Genomic DNA, 23872 nt, shown 5'->3' on the forward strand with positions numbered 1-23872 from the left:
GCAGAGGTATACATTTGCATGCATCATGATAGTTTTCACTTGTCTTTATGTTGAGTACTTCTTATAAAGTGTGAAGATCTTGAGAAAATAAGAAATACTGGAGTGAAGAATCATCGGAGGGGATATACCTGGAGGATATGCACCACAAGCCAACAGGATACCTGGAGGGGAGATACCTGGAGGATACTCCCTCCAGCCCCGTCGCCTCCAGCCACTAACCGGGGAGGAGGGGCTCCACAACCACGGCATGGGGACGCCGCCCCGAATGGAAGGGAGGGGGTGATCCCATCGGTGCTAGAGCTTGGTAGGGTAGGGGACGACACGCGATCGAAGAGGCAGCGATGGCCCATCTCAGTGTGAGGATGTGGAAGGCTTCGTGGAATATTAGAAAAGTAAACGACGAAGATAAGGCTATGAGCGAGTGCCAACCAGGCTGCTGGTTTCTTCTAGCCAGCCGACATGTTAGCTAGCTAGCGTGGCTGCATCACACATGTGTTTACTCTTTTCCTTCTAAGAAAAAATATGTTTGCTCTTCAAACTATGCACACGTCTATTTTTTTTATTTGAAGTTGAAGATGACTCCTTTTTTTCAATTTGATTGTTTATGTCCATACTCATTTTTTAAATGTTTGCAAATAGTATAAAATGTTCATGAATTCAAAAAATGTTCTTGATTTTAGAAAGTATTCAAAAATTTGTATAAGTGTTAATGAATTTGAAATTTTTCACTTCTTCAAACATGTGCACGAGTTTTAAAAAATGGTCATGATTTCAAAAATTCTTCATGATTTCATGAAATTAGGAGTGGTAGTGTATGCCGATGATACAACAAAATATGGCCATGACCATTTAAAATTATTTTTTTCCCGTTGCAACGCACGGGCCCTTTTGCTAGTATACTTTAATTTCATTGCATAATAGATACTCCCTCTATTCCAAATTACTTGTGTTAGATTTATCTAGATACGGATGTATCTAACACTAAAACATGTCTAAATACATAATATATATATATAAATCTAAGACAAGTAATTTAGGACGGAGGGAGTATTATTTAAGGCAACAATGAATGTCTAAAGGTGTAACGTAGACCATTAATTTGTATGTGAACTAATGGTATTATGATAATACATAAAACAAAACAATTACAAACTGTTCATTGACAATAAATGCAATTATGTTAACTTAATTTTGTATGTTGGTTATTTCTTGCATATGTAATTGAGATTTACAAATAAAATAAAATAAAATAAATAAATCACACGATTTAGCCTTTGGTTCTAGTAATATGTTTCTACTTATGTACTCATCATTGATGGTCCAGTTCTTGCCTAATTATTTCTTTGTCATTTTATGATTACCCGTATCTTTTTCCACATTGTCAATGCTTATGGTACCAATTGCCTATGGAGTATAACAACAAAGTCATTAGTCAAAGGTAAAGCGAAAATTTCCCATTCTGCTGTTCACTGCAAAACTACCTTGTAAACCTCCACATAATTGCGAACGAAAATTCTGAGATAGATCGAAAAGTAAAAAAGTCCTATGGTTAAATTACCAAACTTGCAGCAACATGATAATACACACGAGAAAGGATGGCAAAAGCCAGGCTTGGGTGGGCAAAGGTCAATGTTGATGAAAGTTTCCTAGATGAAAGTATGAGTGGAGTGTGTGGCGATGTGGTTCGAGATCATGATGGAAGAATTATTTTTATCAGTCTGGGATTTTATACCGCGGTGCAATGGAGCAGACTATGTGGAAGCCATTTATTTCCTAGAAGGATTGCAGAAGGCGGTCTCATGTACGGATCTACAATTAATTAATGAGACAGATCGCAGTCCGGTGGAAAAGGCGCTCGACCACTCGCCTCTTTATAGATCGCAAGTAGGAGCGATTGCGAAGGAATTTCAAGCCATCAAACAAGGGATCAGGGAAGTTAAAGTCTACAATTAGATAGAAGGGTAGATAGTTTAGCTCATAGTCTTGCCCAGTTCGGGCATAGAGAGTTGCGTGATGAGATTATGCAAGGTACAGTACCAACCTGCATGTAGTCCAACAAGTTGGGGTTGGCTAGAATTGAAACTCATAAGAATCTCGAATTAACTCACGGATCGCCGAGTCGCTGCTACACTTCCTCTTCTTTAACTAGTTTTCATTATGATCGGGTAACACAAACGCTCAATGGTTTGGCTCGCAATCACTAGCCATGCAGGATCCTAAGGCCGCGAGTTCGATCCTCTATCGACACGCTTTTTTTGTATCTATAAGCTCGCTCGCACTTGCTGCAATTGGGCCGACCCATTTGATTGGCTCCTGTGAATCAACGACGCATGTTTGTTTCCAAAATGACTTAAACATGGTTGATGGACGACGAATATGACCTACAAAAAGCGCTTGATGGACAAAAATGTGGAGAAACAACCCCCACCCAATATTTGGTATAGATTTGATAATCTTTGTTGTGGGTTGGTATGGGAAAAGACAATGCACCAGTAGAATTCATCTCATTACCAACTAAGTGTAGTAGGTCTCGTGCCAACAAAAAAAGAAGAGGCCATGTCTCACCCAACGTTTACATTTAAAGTGATTGCCTCGCACACCATTCGAAATACTGGAGTGAAGAATCATCGGAGGGGAGATACCTGTGCGCCACAAGCAAATAGGGCGCGCCCTGATGGCTTGTGGGGCCCATGTGGCTCCATTTAACATGATTCCAACGCCAAAAAATCCTATATATACAAAAACCCTCAGAAATAAACAGAGAATTTCCGCTCCGCCATCGCAACACTCTATATTGACGAAAACCCCATCTGGAGCCTTTCCAGTACCCTGCCGAAGGGGGGAAATCATCTTTGGTGGACATCTTGATCATCCCAGCGGAGGCCATGACAAGGAGGGAGTGATACGTCTCCAACATATCTATAATTTTTTATGGTTCCATGCTATTATCTTGTCAAACTTTGGATGTTTTGTATGCCTTTTATATCTTTTTTGGGACTAACTTATTAACTCAGTGCCAAGTGCCAGTTCCTGTTTTTTCCGCGTTTTTGACCCTTTTCAAAGGAGGATTTTAGACGGTGTCCAAACGGAATAAAACTTCTGAAAATATATTTTCCGGAACAGAAGATACACACCAAACTTGAGAACCAAGGCAGGGGCCAGCAGGGACCCCACAAGCCCCCTAGGCGCGGCCAGGGGGGCCCGCGCCTAGCAGGCTTGTGGGCCCCTTGTGGCTCGTCTGCCCTACCTCTTCCGCCTATAAATTCAGATAAATTCCAAAACTGCCGAGGGGATCCACGAAAATACTTTTCCGCCACCGCAAGCTTCTGTCTCCGCAAGATCCCATCTGGGGCACGTTCTGGTGCCCTGCCGGAGAGGGGATTCGGATACGGAGGGCTTCTTCATCAACACCATGACCTCTCCCATGATGCGTGAGTAGTTCACCATAGACCTTTGGGTCCATAGCTAGTAGCTAGATGGCTTCTTCTCTCTCTCGGATCTTCAATACAAAGTTCTCCATGATCTTCATGGAGATCTATCCGATGTAATCTTCTTTTGCGGTGTGTTTGCCGAGATCCAATGAATTGTGGATTTATGATCAGATTATCTATGAATCTTATTTGAGTTTCTTCTGATCTCTCTTATGCATGATTTCTTATCCTTGTAATTCTCTTCGAGTTGTGGGTTTTGTTTGGCCAACTTGATCTATGATTCTTGCAATGGGAGAAGTGCTTGGTTTTGGGTTCATACCGTGCGGTGACCTCACCTAGTGACAGAAGGGGTAGCGAGGCACGCATCGTGTTGTTGCCATCAAGGGTAAAAAGATAGGGTTTTCATCATTGGTTTGAGTTTATCCCTCTATATCATGTCATCTTGCTTAAGGCGTTACTCTGTTCGTCATGAACTCAATACACTAGATGCATGCTGGATAGAGGTCGTTGTGTGGAGTATTAGTAGTAGATGGAGAAAGTATCGGTCTACTTGTCTCGGACGTGATGCCTATATGTATGATCATTGCCTTAGACATCGTCATGACTTTGCGCGGTTCTATCAATTGCTTGACAGTAATTTGTTCACCCACCGTATTATTTGTTATTTTGAGAGAAGCCTCTAGTGAACACTATGGCCCCCATGTCTACTTCACACCATATTTTCAGCCTTACACTTTTACTTCGTTGCACTCTCCGCCTTCAGATCTCACTTTGCAGTCAATCTTGAAGGGATTAACAACCCCTTTATAGCGTTGGGTGCAAGCTGTTTTGTGTTTGCGCAGGTACTCTGGACTTGACGCGAGTCTCCTACTGGATTGATACCTTGGTTCTCAAACTGAGGGAAATACTTAGTGCTCGTGTGCTGCATCGCCATTTCCTCTTGAAGGGAAAAACCAACACAAGCTCAAGAGGCAACAGAAGATTTCTGTCGCCGTAGCCGGGAGTAGGTCGTCCTCGGGGCTGAGGATTTGCACCAGTAGCTATGTGTTTGATCTCTCTCTCTTTCTCTCTCGTGTTCTTGAGATGGCACGATCTTGATGTATCACTGGCTTTGTTAATATAGTTGAATCATATGGTGTTCTTCCCTTGCTATCTTTTTGTGATCAATTTAATCTTTCCCTTTGAGATTTTGCTATGTCAGGTTAAATATTGGATTTGAGAACACTTGGTGTATGTCTTGCATGCGGATACCCATAGTGCCAATGGGGTATTTGATAACCCACAAGTGTAGGGGATCCTTTGTAGCCTTTTTTGATAAGTAAGAGTGTCGAACCAACGAGGAGCTAAAAGTACAATTAATATTCTCTCAAGTTCTATCGAGCACTGATACAACTCCATGCACGCTAACGCTTACTTTACCTAGAACAAGTATGAAACTATTTTGTGGGAAGGAAACTAGAAGTACTTATTAGGTGTAATAGATAGTTTTGCAACATAATGAAGAATGTGGAAATAAAAGTTAGGTGTTGTTTTAATAATAGAATAGTAAAGTAAATATAGCGAGTGTCAAAAAGTGGTGATAGGATTTGCGAGATTGTCCTAATCAATTGATAACTAAACCGGTAATCATTATTGTGGTTTTATATGAGGAAGAGGCATGAGCTAACATACTTTCAGACTTGGATCGTATGCATTTATGATTGGAACTCTAGCAAGCCTTCGCAACTACTAAAGATCATTAAGGTAAAACCGAACCATAGCATTAAAAATCATGTCCCCTTTACTCCCATACGCAAACAACTCCCTTACTCGGGTGTAACCTTCTGTCACTCTAGCCACACACTATAAGCAAATCATGCACACTTTGCAACCCTCCAGCATGAATCTTTCATGTGTGCGCCTCACGGAAAGCACCTTAGGACATCACCAATATAAAACTTGCAACTCAAATCAATCAAGATCATCAATCAACCCATAGGACAAAAGGAACTACTCAAACATCATAGGATAGCCACACATCATAGGATAATAATATATAGCATTAACCACCATGTTCAAGTAGAGGGTACAACAGGATGCGAGAGAGTGGACCATTGTAGATAGATGAGGGAAGATGATGGTGTTGGTGATGACGGTGGCAAAGTTGTTGGTGTAGATCGCTGTCAGGATGGTTTCCCCGGCGGCGCTCTGGCGCCACCGAGAGAGAAGGCGAGAGAGCCCCCCTCCTTATTATTCTCCTTGGACTCCTCCCTAGGTGAGGGGAGGGTTTCTCCTCTGGTCCATGGCCATCATGGCACCCGGAGGGAAACAACTCCTCCAGGATTGGATCTCTCTCCGTGTTTCTCTTCTGTTTTCGACTCTGTTTTCTGGCCCTGCACCATTTCTTAATTATCTGGAGATCCGTAACTCCGAACGGGATGAAATTTTGAGGAGATTTTTATCGTCACAATATCTTTCTTGTGGCCAAAGGAGAGCTCCAACCGACTTAAGGGCTGGGCACAAGCCATCAGGCCCCCTAGGCCGCGCCCTGTTGTCTTGTGCCTCCCTCGAGCATTGTGTTGCATTGATTCCGACTCCGAAAATTTCACATATATTCCTAAAAAATCTTCATAAATTTTATCACATTTAGAGTCCATTTGCTATGGATTTTCTGTGAAAATAAGAACACACAAAAAATAGGAACTAGAACTGGGCACTTTATAAGTAAGTTAGTCCCAAAAATAATATAAAATGTTGTGAAAAATATATGAAAGTTATAGAATATTGACATGAAGCAATCAAAAATTATAGATACGATGAAGACGTATCGTTATTCTATTGATTCACTTGACATATGTCATGGCATCAACTTGCGGATTCCGGTGACCTTGGGGACTATGCATAGGGGTTGATTGCACGTTTTCATACTACGTTCTCTGAAAGAAATCTTGGGGTACTCTTTGAACTTCTTTGTGTTGGATCAAATATGATGAATCTGAAATTGTCCAATGCATGTCGTATAATTAACCCATGGGTACTTGAGGTGTCATTAGGGTTGATTGATATGTATCATGGTTGTTAATCTAGTATGAACTCTAGGGTTATTTGTGACACTTATACGAATAGCTCAGACGATTGATCGGAAAGAATAACTTTGAGTTGGTTCTACTACCTACACCAATTTCATCTTGGGTTCCCCGATACTTTTGAACGTTGGAGTGATTCTTTGTTGCATGATGAGGGATTATTATATGATTCTACTATGTTAGCATTGTTGAGAGATTGCATTAGTGAAATTATGAGCCCTAGGCCTTATTTGCAAGCATTTACATAAGGTTTTTCTCTTTATTTTCCATTAGCTACCTTGTTATTTTTATATTGTCAGATTACAACAACCTATATCTACTATCCATACTACACTTGTATCACCATCTGTTTGCCAAACTAGTGCACCTATAGAATCTGACATTGTATTGAGTGTGTTGGGGACACAAGAGATTTCTTGTATTTGATTGCACGGTTGCTTGAGAGTGACAATATTCATCCTACACCTCCCATGGTTTGATAAATTCATATGCGTGAGGGAAGTTTGTTACTGCCCTACAAAACTCTGCACTTTGAGGCCCAACAACATCTACAAGAATAAAGTTGTGTAGTAGACATTAGTGTGAAGCAGGAGCATGGGATGCCCATGCTATATTTAAATATGGTTGTGGTTGGTTGAAATATGGCCTAAGGAAAATAATAAATTAGTTATTATTATATCTCCTTTTTCAAATAATCGTTCAATATCCATTCTAGAATTTTATTGATCGGAAACTTAGGCACATGTGTGGATACATAAACAACACCATGTCCCAAGTGAGCCTCTAATAGACTAGCTCATTGACCAAAGATGGTTAAGGTTTGCTAACCAGAGACATGAGTTGTCATTTGATAACAGGACCGCATCATTAGGAGAATGATGTGATGGACCAGACCCAACCGTAAGCATAGCATTTGATCATATCTCTAGGTTTTTTGCTACTACTTTCTTCATGTCGAGTATGTCTTCCTAAGACCATGAGATAATGCAACTCCATGACACCGAGGAAATGCCTTGTGTGCTATCAAATGTCACTTCATAACTGGGTGATCATAAATGTACTCTATAAGTATCTTTGAGGGTGTTTGTTGGGTTAGTGTAAATCGAGACACGGATTTGTCACTCTGTATGACGGAGAGGTATCTCCGGGGCCTCTCGGTAATACAACCTCAAAAGAAGCTTGCAAGCAATATTATTTGTCAACGGATCTTATATTATGAAATGAGTAATGATACTTGCAGGTAACGATATTGAACTAGGTATGAGATACCAACAATCAAATCTCGGGCAAGTAACATGCCGATGGACAAACATAACTGCATATGAGCTTAACTGAATCCTTGGCATTGTGGCTCGACCAATAAAAATCTTCATGGAATACGTAGGAACCAATATGGACATCTAGGTCCCGGTATTGGTAATTGGCCGTAGAGGTATCTCGATCATGGCTACATGATTCTCGAAACCGTAGGGTCCGCACTCTTAACGTTCAGTGATGTTGGAGTAGTATTGCAATATGTACGTTGGTGACCAAATGTTGTTCGGAGTCTCGGAGGAGACCCCGAATGTGAGGAGGAGCTCCGAAATGGTATGGTGGTGAAGCTTTTATGCATGGTAAGTTCCGTTTTGGTCATCGGAAATATTTTGGGCAGTACCGACAATGTACCGGGAGTGTTGGAAGGGTTCCAGAGGTCCACTGGAAGTTGTACACCCACCCCGAATGGCCACATGGGCTGAGAGGGGGTGCACCAGCCCCTGGTGGTCTGGGAGCCCCTTTTTTGAATGTAAGACAGTAGGATATGCTCCTACCGCATTTATATATTAAGCCAACAATTACACATATACAGGAGGGGGAGGGTGGTGTGGGTGGGGGAGGGGGTGAGGTGGGGAGGTAAGAGTTACATATTAGGAGGCGTCAGCTAGGGTTGCAACAATGTTATCTATGATGTGCACCTTGCTAGCAGGCACACGATATCTAAGGTTGGAGAAGTCTATAACGAATCTACGTCGCCAAGCTCCCAGAGAGGGGGTTACATGTTCAAAGCACTTGTTATTTCGTTCTTTCCATAGACTCCAGGCCGCCACTAGGAAAACCTCCATGAACATGCTTCGGGGGTGCGCCGTCCTCTGATGTTGCAGTATCTCCAGCCTATGTCATCGATCCGCCCATTTGATGTTCAGCATATCCCAACAACGTTGGCTAAAGTGACATTCGAAGAAGAGGTGTTCAAGGGTTTCCTCCACGCATTGGTCACATAGCATGCAGTCCAAAGTAGGCCCGATATTTTAATGCCTTCTTTTGAGCATATTCCTCGTATTAAGTCTGTCCATCAACAAGAACCACCCGAACACCTTCATCTTTGGTACACATTTCATTTTCCACAGCCAGTTAAACGCCGCATGGACCATGGCTCCTCCGAAGTAGAAACGGCGGTACGCCGCCGTCGTAAAACTGTCAGCTCCCCATGCACACACCCAGTCATCTCCTCTAGGGTTTAGTTGAACACCTCTAATTTCCTGTTGCATCACCTTGAGCTCTGCTACGGCAACAAAAGTCCTTCCCCGACAATGCCAGGAATTCTTCTTGCTACTTCTCTTGTTTGCGTCGGTTTTTCCCTTGAAGAGGAAAGGGTGATGCAGCTCAAGAGCAGTAAGTATTTCCCTCAGTTTGAGAACCAAGGTATCGATCCATAAGGAGGGTCTCGTCAAGTCCAGAGTACCTGCGCAAACACAAACGAGCTTGCACCCAACGCTTCAAAGGGGTTGTCAATCCCTTCAAGCATGTTTCCAAAGTGAGATCTGAAGGCGGAAAGTGCAACCAAGTAAAAAGTGTAAGGCTGAAAATATGGTGTGGAGTAGACCCGGGGGCCATAGTGTTCACTAGAGGCTTCTCTCAAAATAGCAAATATCACGGTGGGTGAACAAATTACTATCGAGCAATTGATAGAACCGCGCAAAGTCATGACGATAGCTAAGGCAATGATCATACATATAGGCATCACGTCTGAGACAAGTAGACCGATACTTTATGCATCTACTACTATGACTCCACACATCGACCGCTATCCAGCATGCATCTAGTGTATTGAGTTCATGATGAACAGAGTAACGCCTTAAGCAAGATGACTTGATGTACAGGGATAATCTCAAACCAATGATGAAAACGCCATCTTTTTACCCTTGATGGCAACAACACGATACATGCCTCGCTACCCATTCTGTCAGTGGGTGAGGTCACCGCCCGGTATGAACCCAAAACCAAGCACTTCTCCCATTGGAAGAATCATAAATCTAGTTGGCCAAACAAAACCCACAACTCGAAGAGAATTACAAAGATATGAAATCATGCATAAGAGAGATCAGAAGAAACTCAAATAAGATTCATAGATAATCTGATCATAAATCCACAATTCGTCGGATCTCGACAAACACACCGCAAAAGAAGATTACATCGGATAGATCTCCATGAAGATCATGGAGAACTTTGTATTGAAGATTCAAGAGAGAGAAGAAGCCATCTAGTTACTAGCTATGGACCCGTAGGTCTATGGTGAACTACTCACGCATCATCGGAGAGGTCATGGTGTTGCTGAAGAAGCCCTCCATGTCCGAATCCCCCCTCCGTCAGGGCACCAGAACGTGTCCCAGATGGGATCTTGCGGAGACATAAGCTTGCGGTGGCGGAAAAGTACTTTCGATGATCTCCTGATTTTTTGTGGAATTTTTGGGGATATATAGGCGCAAAACCTAAGGCAAAGGACGTCGAGGGGGCCCACAAGCCTGTGGGCCGCGGCCTCCCCCCTGGTCGCGGGGTGGGGGCTTGTGGGGCCCCTGGGGCTCCCCTGCCTTGGCTCTCAAGTCTCCTGATCTTCTTCCGTTACGGAAAAATTCTTTTCGGGGATTTTATTCCGTTTGGACTGTGTTTCAAAATCTCCTCTGAAAGGAGTCAAAAACATGGAAAAAACAGGAGCTGGCACTTGGCACTGAGTTAATAAGTTAGTCCCAAAAAACATATAAAAGGCATGCAAAACATCCAAAGTTTGACAATATAATAGCATGAAACCATCAAAAATTATAGATACGTTGGAAACGTATCAAGAATTCCCAAGCTTAACTCCTGCTCGTCCTCGAGTAGGGAAGTGATAAAGAATGAATTTTTGATGTGGAATGCTACCTAGCATAGTTTTCCTTTGCAAGTTCTTTCACGTGACATGAATGTTCAGATCCATAAGATTCAAAACAATAGTTTTCTATTGACATGAAAACAATAATACTTCAAGCAAACTAGCAAGGTAATCATGAACTTTCAAAATAACAAGGCGAAGGTAAGTTATCCCTACAAAATCATATAGTCTGGCTATGCTCCATCATCCTCACACAACTAATGTAAATCATGCACAACCCCGATATTGGCCAAGTAATTGTTTTCACACTCTTACTTTCTCAAACTTTTTATAACTATCACGCAATACATGAGCGTGAGCCATGGATATAGCACTGTAGGTGGAATAGAGTGTGGTGGTGGTTGCGAGACAAAAAGGAGGAGATGGTCACATTGACTCGGCGTATCAAAGGGCTATGGAGATGCCCATTGATAGATATCAATGTGAATGAGTAGGGATTGCCATACAAGAGATGCACTAGAGCTATAAGTATGTGAAAGCTCAAAAGGAAAACTAGTGGGTGTGCATCCAACTTGCTTGCTCACGAAGACCTAGGGCAATTTTGAGGAAGCCCATCATTGGAATATACAAACCAAGTTATATAATGAATATTCCCACTAGCATATGGTAGTGAAAAATCAAGAAGCTCTCAATCATGAAGAACATGGTGCTATTATGAAGCACAAGTGTGGAAAAGATAGTAGCATTGTCCCTTCTCTCTTTTTCTCTCTCTTTTTATTTTTTTATTTCGGCTCTTAGGCCTATTTATTTTTTTATTTTTTTATTTTTGGGCTCTTTGGCCTATTCTCTTTTTTTTTATTTCTCACATGGGACAATGCTCTAATAATGATGATCATCACACTTTTACTTACTCACAGCTTCAAAGCTCAAAATGATGATGACTCTATAGGAAATGCCTCCGGCAATGTACCGGGATGTGCAACGATCTAGCATGGCATATGATGTTGAAAACATCTTGCTAGCTATCTTAAGATCATGCAATGGCAATATGAGAGTGACGGCACAAGTCATGAGATGGAACGGTGGGAGTTGCATGGCAATATATCTCAGAATGGCTATGAAAATGCCATAGTAGGTAGGTATGGTGGCTGTTTTGAGGAATGCATATGGTGGGTTTGTGTACCGGCGAGAGTTGCGTGGCACTAGAGAGGCTAGAAATAGTGGAAGGTGAAAGTGCATCTATACCATGGACTCACATTAGTCATGAAGAACTCACATACTTGTTGCGAAAGTTTTTATTAGTAATCGAAACAAAGTGCTAAACGCATACTCGTAGGGGAAGGGTTGGTAGGTATTAACCATCACGCGATCCCGACCTCAACACAAAGGATGACAATCAATAGATCAATTATGCTCCGACTTCCTAACATAGAAGTTCACCATACGTGTATGCTATGGGAATCACTAACTTCAACACAAGTATTTCTAGATTCACAACACCCTACTAACATAGCTCTTAATATTACCAAATCCACGTCTCAAAACTAATTGAGAGGAATCAAGACTTTTCTTTCTACTCAATGCACCTGAAGATGGAGGTTTTTGCATCCTCTTTGGGTACCTATCACCTTTGGGACTACTTTCATAGCATAAGCCAACTACCAAGTCACGCACCGCCGTGCTATAAAAGATATAAGTGAAGCACATAGAGCAAAAGTATCTAGCTCAAAAGATATAAGTGAAGCACTATGAGCATTCTAGCAAAATCACGATGAATGCATGTCTCTCTCTCTCTCAAAAAGGTGTGCAACAAGGATTATTGTCACAGAACAAAAAGAAAAGTCTCCTACGATACAAGATGCTCCAAGCAAAACACATATCATGTGGTGAATAAAAATATATAGCTCCAAGTGATGTTACCGATGGATTGAAGACGAAAGGGGGGATGCCTTCCCGGGGCATCCCCAAGCTTAGGCTTTTTGGTGTCCTTGAATTTGTCTTGGGATGCCTTGGGCATCACCAAGATTGAGCTCTTTCCACTCCTTATCTCTTTGTCCATGAGAACATCACCCAAAACTTGAAAACATCAAAACACAAAACTTAAACAGAAACTCGTGATAACATTAGCACAAGAAAACAAACTACCACTTCTTTTGATATTGTAGCAACTTGAATTCCATCTATATTGGTGTTGGGCTACTGTATTCTTACTTTTCCATGGCTAGTACCCCCGATACTAACCATAGTTTCATCAAAACAGGCAACCAACTCAACAAAAACAGAATCTGTCAAAAACAGACCAGTCTGTAGCAATCTTTATACTTTGTATACTTTTGGTACCTCAAAAAATCTGATAAATTACGACTGCCTGGGAAAAAGGCATATCAACCAGCAGCAAAAAGAATCAACTCAAAAGCTCTTTCTGAATAAAAATGAAAAATCATCTCGTGAGCTAAACGTTTTTGTCTTTTTCCAGCACGATCAAACAACCATTACCAAGACTAGTCATAAAGGTTTTGCTTGGCTCAAACACAAAAAGGAACACAGAAAACACAATCACAACATAATTATTATGGCGTGGATGCAAAAAAACAGAAATAAAAGATAAATTCATCGGGTTGCCTCCCAACAAGCGCTATTGTTTAACGCCCTTAGCTAGGCATAAAAGCAATAGAATCACGTATCGTCGTCTTTGGTGCTCAAACCATAAGTGGACCTCATCATGGATTCATAAGGCAATCTTATTTTCTTTCTAGGAAAGTGTTCCATGCCCTTCCTTAAAGGAAATTGAAATCTAATATTCCCTTCCTTCATATCGATGATAGCACCCATAGTCCTTAGGAAAGGTCTACCAAGAATAATAAGGCATGCAGGATTGCAGTCAATGTCAAGTGCAATGAAATCCACGGGTACATAGTTCCTATTTGCAATAATAAGAACATCATTGATCCTTCCCATGGGTTTCTCGACAGTAGAATTAGCAAGATGCAAATTAAGAGAACACTCTTCAATCTCATTAAAACCCAGAACATAACATAAAGACTTTGGAATCGCAGAAACACTAGCACCCAAATCACACAAAGCATTGCATTCATAGTTTTTGATTTTGATTTTGATGGTAGGTTCCCACTCATCATGAAGCTTTATAGGGATATAGACTTCCAATTCAAGTTTCTATTCAAGAGATTTTATCATAGCTTCGACGATATGATCGATAAAGGCCTTGTTTTGGCTATAAGCGTGTGGAGAGTTTAACATGGATTGCATCAAAGAAATGCATTCAATCAAGGAGCTGTTGGGTAACGTAGCACAAATTCAAAAAAATTCCTACGCATATTCAGATCTTCCTATGGAGAGACCAGCAACGAGAGAGGGGTGAGTGCATCTTCATACCTTTGAAAATCGCTAAGCGGAAGCGTTGCGAGAACGCGATTGATGGAGACGTACTCGCGACGATTCAGATCGCGGTGTGATTCCGATCTAGTGCCGAACCACGACACCTCCGCATTCAACACACGTGCAGCCCAGTGATGTCTCCCGCACCTTGATCCAACAAGGAGGAGGGAGAGGTTGGGGAAGATCTCCGGCGGCACAACGGCGTGGTGTCGATGGCGAGACGAGGTCTCCCGGCAGGGCTTCGCCAAGCACCGGCACAGAGGAGGAGAAAGAAGAGCAGGGCTGCGCCCAGGGAGAGGAAGATTGGTCTCTCCAACAACCCAAAGTGCCCACTATATATAGGGGGCGGGAGGGGCTGCGCCCCCTTGAGGGTTTCCCTCTCCTGGGAGGGGCGGCAGCCCTAGATGGGGGGAGGTGCGGCGGCCAGGAGGGGAGGAGGGGTGGTGCACCCTTCTGGTGAGCCTTAGGCCCACATGCGCTAGGGTTTCCCCCCTCTCCCCTCTTCCTGCGCCATGGGCTGAGTGTGGGGGGCGCACCAGCCCACCTAGGGGCTGGTTCCCTCCCGCACTTCGCCCATCTAGCCTCCTGGGGTGGTGGCCCCCTTCCGGTGGACCCCCGGGGCCACTTCCGGTGGTCCCGGTACGTTACCGGCGACGCCCGAAACACTTCCGGTGTCCAAAACCATCCGTCCTATATATCAATCTTTACCTCCGAACCATTCCGGAGCTCCTCGTGACGTCCGGGATCTCATATGGGACTCCGAACTACTTTCGATAACCTCGTATAACAATTCCCTATAACCCTAGCATTATCGAACCTTAAGTGTGTAGACCCTACGGGTTCGGGAGACAGGCAGACATGACCGAGACACCTCTCCAGCCAATAACCATCAGGGGGGTCTGGATAACCATGGTGGCTCCCACTTTCTCCACGATGATCTCATCGGATGAACCACGATGTCAAGGATTCAATCAATCCCGTATACAATTCCCTTTGTCTGTCGGTATAGAACTTGCCCGAGATTCGATCGTCGGTATACCTATGCCTTGTTCAATCTCATTACCGGTAAGTCTCTTTACTCATTCCGTAGCACGTCATCGTGTGACTAACTCCTTAGTCACATTGAGCTCATGATGATGTTCTACCGAGTGGGCCAAGAGATACCTCTCCGTCACACGGAGTGACAAATCCCGATCTCGATTCGTACCAACCCAACAGACACTTTCGGAGATACACGTAGTGCACCTTTATAGTGACCCAGTTACGTTGTGACGTTTGATACACGCAAAGCACTCCTACGGTATCCGGGAGTTGCACAATCTCACGGTCGAAGGAAAAGATACTTGACATTACAAAAGCTTTAGCATACCAACAATACGATCTAGTGCTACGCTTAGGATTGGGTCTTGTCCATCACATCATTCTCCCAATGATGTGATCCCGTTGTCAATGACATCTAATGCCCATGACCAGGAAACCATGATCATCTATTAACTAACGAGATATCCAACTAGAGGCTTGCTAGAGACACATTGTGATCTATTTATTCACACATGTATTACTGTTTCCTGTTAATACAATTATAGCATGAACAATAGACGATTATCATGAACAAGGAAATATGATAATAACCATTTTATTATTGCCTCTAAGGCATATTTCCAACAGGAGCAACTATCATAATTGAATTCCTTGAAATCCACGGTAGTAATTTCATTACTACTCAAAGTTTTAACATCTTCTACTCCACTTTCAATGCTTTTAGCATCAAGATAGATTGACTCCGAATCATTGTGGCACTTTTCAACCAAAGTGGATTCATATCCAGCCCCATAATCATTAGGTTTGACACAAGAAAACAAAGATTCAATGGGCGTCACACCAAGCACTTTACGATCTTCGTCATTCTCATCACGAGAACACGCCTTTTTAAGCCATTCATGTTTAGCACGAATTTGGGTGGTTCTTTCTTGGCTCTCAATCATGGAAACACGCATAGCTTTCAAAGTTTCATCCATGTTGATTTTGGGAGGAGGACATCTAACTTTCAAAGCATCAACATCACTAGACATTCTATCAACGCTCTTAGCCAAATCGTCAATTTTGAGTAGCTTTTCCTCTATGGACGCATTGAAAATCTTTTGAGAGTTGATGACCTCTTTGATATTACTCTCTAGATCAGAGGGTAATCTATTGTAATTTCCATGGGTATTGTTGTAGGAGTTGCCAAAATTATTAGAGAAGTTACTAGGAAAAGGCCAACATAGTTTCCTCTGAAAGCATTGTTGTTGCCAAAGTTATTCCTACCAACAAAATTAACGTCCAAGCTAGCGTTGCTACTCTCAATCAAAGAAGACAAGGGCATATCATTAGGATCCAAAGGAGCACTTCTACTAGCAACCAAATTCATTAACTCGTCCATCTTAGCACTCAACGAGTTAATTTCTTCTATAGAGTGTACCTTTTTACTAGTAGGTGACCTTTTAGTGTTCCACTGAGAGTAATTCGTCATGATGTTGTCTAAGAGCTTTGTGGCTTCTCCTAACGTGATTTCCATGAATGTTCCACCTGAGGTGGAGTCCAAGATATTTCTAGAAGCGAAATTCAAGCCAGCGTAAAAGATTTGAATAATCATCCAAAGACTCAAGCCATGAGCGGGACAATTTCTAATCATTAATTTCATTCTCTCCCAAGATTGTGCAACATGTTCATGATCAAGTTGCTTGAAATTCATGATATCATTACGGAGAGAGATAATCTTAGTCGGCAGAAAATACATGGATATATAAACATCTTTGCACTTATTCCAAGAATCGATACTATTTTTGGGCAAAGAAGAAAACCAAGTTTTTGCGCGATCTCACAACGAGAAAGGAAAAAGCGTTAATTTAATCACGTCATTATCCACATCTCTCTTCTTTTGCATGTTGCAAAGTTCAATGAAGGTATTGAGATGGGATGCGGCATCTTCACTAGAGAGGCCGGAGAATTGCTCTTTCATAACAAGATTCAGCAAAGTGGCATTGATTTCTCATGACTCCGCACTAGTGGCGGGAGCAATCGGAATACTAATAAATTCATTATTATTAGTATTCGACAAGTCACAAAGTTTGGTGTTTTCATTAATGGTGACTTCGGCAAGCAAGCAAGCACACAAGCGAATAAAGAGCAAGAGAGAAAAAGGCGAACAAAAAGGGAAACGGAAAAAGGCAAACGAAAAAGGCAAATTGGTGAAGTGGGGGAGAGATAGACGAGAGGAAATTGGCAAACAAAGTAAATGCAAGAGATGAGTTTGCAACACCTACTTGGATGAGTTCTTGACTTGATCTTTCCTCCCCGGCAACTGCGCCAGAAATTCTTCTGCTACGGCAACAAAAGTCCTTCCCCGGCAACGCCAGGCATTCTTCTTGCTACTTCTCTTGTTTGCGTTGGTTTTTACCTTGAAGAGGAAAGGGTGATGCAGCACATGAGTAGTAAGTATTTCCCTCAGTTTGAGAACCAAGGTATCGATCCAGAAGGAGGGTCTCATCAAGTCCAGAGTACATGCGCAAACACAAACGAGCTTGCACCCAACGCTTCAAAGGTGTTGTCAATCCCTTCAAGATTGTTTGCAAAGTGAGATCTGAAGGCGGAAAGTGCAACGAAGTAAAAAGTGTAAGGCTGAAAATATGGTGTGGAGTAGACCCGGGGGCCATACTGCTCTCTAGAGGCTTCTCTCAAAATAGCAAATATCATGGTGGGTGAACAAATTACTGTCGAGCAATTGGTAGAACCGCGCAAAGTCATGACGATATCTAAGGCAATGATCATACATATAGGCATCACGTCCGAGACAAGTATACCGATACTTTCTGCATCTACTACTATTACTCCACACATCGATTGCTATCCAGCATGCATCTAGTGTATTGAGTTCATGACGAACATAGTAACGCCTTAAGCAAGATGACATGATGTAGAGGGATAATCTCAAACCAATGATGAAAACCCCATCTTTTTACCCTTGATGGAAACAACACGATGTGTGCCTCGCTACCCCTTCTATCACTAGGTGAGGTCACCGCACGGTATGAACCCAAAACCAAGCACTTCTCCCATTGGAAGAATCATAGATCTAGTTGGCCAAACAAAACCCACAACTCGAAGAGAATTACAAGGATATGAAATCATGCATAAGTGAGATCAGAAGAAACTCAAATAAGATTCATAGATAATCTGATCATAAATCCACAATTCATCGGATCTCAACAAACACACCGCAAAAGAAGATTACATCGGATAGATCTCCATGAAGATCATGGAGAACTTTGTATTGAAGATCCAAGAGAGAGAAGAAGCCATCTAGTTACTAGCTATGGACCCATAGGTCTATGGTGAACTACTCACGCATCATCGAAGAGGTCATGGTGTTGATGAAGAAGCCCTCCGTGTCTGAATCCCCCTCCGGCAGGGCACTAGAACGTGCCCCAGATTGGATCTTGTGGAGACAGAAGCTTGCGGCGGCGGAAAAGTACTTTCGATGATCTCCTGAATTTTTGTGGAATTTTTGGGGATATATAGGCGCAAAACCTAGGGCAAAGGACGTCCAGGGGGCCCACAAGCCTGTGGGCCGCGGCCTCCCCCCTGGCCACGGGGTGGGGGCTTGTGGGGCCCCTAGGGCTCCCCTGCCTTGGCTCTCAAGTCTCCTGATCTTCTTCCGTTACGGAAAAATTCTTTTTGGGGATTTTATTCTGTTTGGACTCCGTTTTAAAATCTCCTCTGAAAGGGGTCAAAAACATGGAAAAAAGAGGAAGTGGCACTTGGCACTGAGTTAATAAGTTAGTCCCAAAAAATATATAAAAGGCATGCAAAACATCCAAAGTTTGACAAGATAATAGCATGAAACCATATACGTTGGAGACGTATCAAGCTCCTCATGCGCTTGTTCCGACAGTGGCAGCGAGAAAGCTTCCTGCAGCGAGCTTGTTCCCAGGAAGGTCCGAACCGAAACATCCTCAGAGCTAGCGAAAGAGAAAGCACGGGGGAACTTGTCTGCATAGATGAAATTATTCCAGTAATCCTTCCAAAAGAGCGATGAGAGCCCATTGTTAATCTTGACCCGCGTTATTCCTCGGAACACCGGCATAAGTTTAGTCAGCTCCCACCACTAAAAAGAGCCACACTGATCTCGTGCATGGGGTATTGCATCACCGTAGTGTGTGTTCCCGATTAGTGATACCCATGGGATTTCTCTTCGGTTGTAGAATTTGTGTAGCATCTTCAGGAGCATGGCATCGTTCTGCAGCTTGAGATTCAAGACCCCCAGGCCCCCATTTTCTTTGGTGCGGCAAACTGATTCCCAAGCTACTAGGGCATTGCTCTTAAACCCATCCACAGTCTTCTTCCTCCACAGGCACCGCCTCCAGATCTTATCAAATTGCTCTACAATTATCGGGGGGATTCTGAGAGTCCCCATCGAAAACACAAGCAGCGACGTGATGAGCGAGTTCATCAGAGCTAATCTGCCCGCATGCGACATCAGCGACATGGCAGCTATGATTTTCCTCTCTGCTTTACAAACTAGCAGCGTCATGTCCAAAACAGTGGGTTTGACATACCAAGCAGGAGCCCTAGATAAGTGAATGGCATGGCTGCTTGTGCGCATCCAAAGATCGACATGATGGTGTTGCAGATGCCAGTCGTCACGTTAATAGGGACTAAGGTTGATTTTTGATAGTTAATCTTGAGGCCTATAGTCATAGCATAGTCATCCAGTATTCGTTTCATTCTCGTAGCCTAGACGGGGCACGTCGGCATGATGATGATGGTTTCATCGGCGTATTGGATTACTGGAAACTCAACATCACCTCTAGGATCGATGGGGTGCGATAACGTGCCAAGATTCAGCTGTTTGTTAATCTCAGTTTGAAGGAGGTCAGCCGCTAGGACAAAAATGAATGGGGAGAGAGGGTCTCCCTGTCTTACTCCACATCTGCAGGGAATTTTTTTACCAGGGATTCCATTCAGCAGGACCGATGATTTTCCTAATGAGAAGATGCATTTGATCCATTGAATCCACCTCGAGTTAAACCCCATATGTTGCATGATTTTGATCATGGTTGAATGTTCAACAGTATCGAATGCTTTAGCGAAATCCAGCTTAAGAAGAACCACCTCCTTTCGAGAGCTTTGGCATTGATGGATGTACTCGAAAGCCCATGCCAAGCAATCATGAATAGATCTACCTCGGAGGAACCCATACTGGTTTCGATGCACAATCTGTAGGATGATTTTCTGAAGCCGCTGCGCCAGTATCTTGGTGATCATCTTGAGGCAGCAGTAAAGCAACGTAATTGGACGATAGTTGTTTACTGTCTCAGGCGAAGCCGTTTTCGGGATCAGCGTGATGTGTCCATAATTGAAGGATTCTAAGTTTAGACTACCTTGATGAAACTCATCACAGAGATAATAGAATTCCTTTTTGATGATGGGCCAGCAAGCTTTTAGAAAAGCCCCGTTAAACGGCCCTGGTGATTTGTCGGCTGGCATCTCTGTTACTACTGCGTCAATTTCCTTCTTTTCGAAAGGGACGGTAAGGGCTTCAAAATCGACCCCTTGTCGCATTAGATGCGTTAAATCAAATCGTATGTCTGGTGATCTTGCTGTGCCCATCCTCGTTCTGTAGATGTCGAACAAGAGAGCCTCCTTGTTTGCATGTGTCTCAACCAGGACGCCCTCCGCAGTTTTGAGCATGGCCACATAGTTGCGTCTATATGTTTCAGTCGCCACCATTTGAAAGAACTTGGTATTCTCATCCGCAAACTTGATCCATCTGATCGTACATGTTTTGTGCCAGTAGTCTTTCTGATATTGCATCAGTCTGAGAAGGTGAGTTTTGAGAATGCACCTAAAGTTTCTTTCCGGCGTTGTGAGAGTTCGTTTGTCTTCGATGGCATCTATCTCAAGCAAGGTCTTGTTGGTGTTGACAGTTGTTACTTTGAGGCGGGAGATACTGGGCTTTGGTCCACTTGAAGAAATCCCATTAGTCCCGGTTCACCAACGAACCAGGACCTATGGTGTCATTGGTCCCGGTTCATGAGGCCAGGGCGCCAGGCGCGCATCGTGGGCTATTGGTCCTGGTTCGTGTCAACCCTTTGGTCCCGGTTCCAGACACGAACCAGAACCAATAGGCAGTGACCGTTCATATCCCCCTTTAGTCCCGGTTGGTGGGTTAAACCGGGACCAGGTGGACCGTTCGTATCCCCCTTTAGTCCCGGTTAGTAGAGCAAACCGGGACGAAGTGGTGGTGGCAACCGTTCGTATCACCCTTTAGTCCCGGTTGGAGGCTCAACCAGGGACTAAAGGCCCAAGAGGTTTGCATCCCGCTTTGCAAAAGCACAACCGAAGCAGAGTCTCACCATTTCTCTGTTCTTATTTCCCTCTCTCCTCCCTCGCTATCTTCTTCCCGTCTCTTCTTCCCTTATATTCTTCCACCATGTCAACTCGATTCACAAAGGTGCTCGCACATGGCAACAACAAGCTCGATGTCGTGTACACGAACGAGAGCAGGGAGGTGCCGCATTTTCTTAGACAGTTAAAGTAACGGTGGCTTGAAGGCGCGGTGGATCATGAGAAGTTCTTGGGGCTTGATCTGGAGTACACGACCGATCAACGAGGTGTTGCCGTCATCCAATTATGTTTTAAACACCATGTCTTGATCTTCCAATGGGCGAGGTATGTTTTGAGGATTTCTTTGATCCAAGGTTATGAAAATTGCATATATATATATAGTGATTTCTTTAGGTTCCATTGGATAGCAATATGCAGTTTCTATATATGTTCCATTGGATAGTTAATTGAGGGTTTCTTGATCAATTCATAGGATATGAAAATTGCATAGGATCGATAGCTATATGTTACATTTTGGAATCCTGTAAAGATCAATTTCTCTTTAGTTGTAGTGAAACAATTTTATGCGGCGTTCTTTGATCCAAGGTTATGAAAATTGCATATAGCTAGTGATCTCTCTAGGTTCCATTGGATAGCAATATGATATGTCATAGTTATGAAAATTGCATATAGCTAGTGATCTCTCTAGGTTCCATTGGATAGCTATAGTGATCTCCCTAGCTTCTATTGGATAGCAATATGCAATATGTCTAGCTTGTTGCATATTTGCAAAACCGTGGGAGAATATATATATATATATATATATATATATATATATATATATATATATATATATGTGTGTGTGTGTGTGTGTGTGTGTGTGTGTGTGTGTGTGTCATAGTTAATTTACGGTTTCTTGATCAATTCATAGGATATGAAAATTGCATAGGATAGCAATATGTTCCATTTGAAGCCTAAAGATAATTTTCTCTTTAGTTGTAGTGAAACATTTTTCCTTGTTGCAGCAGTATGTAACATTTGTTCCATTTTAATTTGTTGTTGTTGCAGCAGTGACAAGCATTGTCCATAACTCATGGACTTCCTTCACAACGACATCAGTTTTGTTACCGTTGACATAACGAACGACAAGCTGAATATGAGGCACAACTTCGGTATTGAGATACCAGTTGATTGCCTCATTGATCTCCAACAGGAGTTCATGCTTCAACATGAGAGGACTTCAATGGCTCATATGGCAGTCGCCTTGATCGACGAGGAGTATGTTTATATGAAGATCAAATTCCCAAAGTCTCAGCACAGACTTTGGGAGAAGGCCCCACTTGATCGTATAAACATTGAGTATGCAGCAAAAGATGCATACGTTTCATACGAGTTGTACCGCAAGATTCGAGTGTCAACCATATTTATTAGTAATTTATATTGTTTATTGAAACATAGTTGACAACTTATTTCCATTGACAGCTTATTTTCGTTCTTCAAAAAATGTATGGAAGATGGTAGACAGAACCTATTACTACAATGATGAAGCAGAATTAACTTGTAAGGAGAAACATCATCTTGTCTCATTTATCAATGATCTTGAGAATTACAATACCTATCAGCAAACGCCTCCACATTATGGTCCATATGTGCCACTAGTGCACGTGGTGAACTACGATAACATGCATGGAGATTGGATGGTAAGATTTTCTACTATTACGACATCCGTGCATCTTTTGCATAAATTCTTGTAAAACTAAACTACATTGCTAGCTACAAAGTTATTACTATGTTTTTCAACAGAAAATCCCGCAGGATTGTGTGCCTCATCTGATGTTTCCAAGAGGTCGCATTGATGTTATGAGCATACAGCCAGCATGACCAGGTCAACCTAGGTATCTGCATCACTCCTGTCCATACCGGATTTCTAAAACCGATGAAATGACAACCAAAGATTGGAAAAAATGTATGGTCAATCATACAGAGCTACTTGGAAGAAACATTGTGCGTAGGCCAAGAATTGGAGACAAGATGATCTCCATTCACCATAATGTAGAGTCAGGGCCTATCTTGTTTTATGATATTCTACCTAAGAGAGGGTAGAGTAGGTCCTATGAGAGAGGAGTAGGTCCTAGGTACAATGTGTTATGCTACAATGTGTTATAGTTGATGACGATGAGGAGGAGGAGTTGTGATTATGACTAGTGACCAACTTTTGTTATATGATGTCTCATTGACGAAAATGATGATTAAATAGTCTTGTGGTAATGACTATGATGATTATTAGCTATAGTGATTCAAGAGTTTTTATATTAATATGATGATGATGTTGATCATGATTATCATGATAATTTGTTATTATGATCATGATTGGTTATTATATCATTGGGGGGAGGAAAGAGGAATGGATCGAAAGTGACCAAAAGTTGAATTATTAGGATCGTCGTCTTACTAATTCAACTTTTGATCACTTTTGATTCATTTGGATG

The 23872-nt window shown here is 42.5% G+C and overlaps 1 pseudogene; it reads right to left on the reverse strand.

Moving 5' to 3' along the window:
* Positions 1 to 8400: 8400 nt before the first annotated feature.
* On the reverse strand, positions 8401 to 20747 carry LOC123397358 (annotated as a pseudogene).
* Positions 20748 to 23872: the final 3125 nt, after the last annotated feature.

Source organism: Hordeum vulgare, chromosome 5H, assembly GCF_904849725.1.
Source record: "Hordeum vulgare subsp. vulgare chromosome 5H, MorexV3_pseudomolecules_assembly, whole genome shotgun sequence".
Taxonomy (NCBI): Eukaryota; Viridiplantae; Streptophyta; class Magnoliopsida; order Poales; family Poaceae; genus Hordeum; species Hordeum vulgare.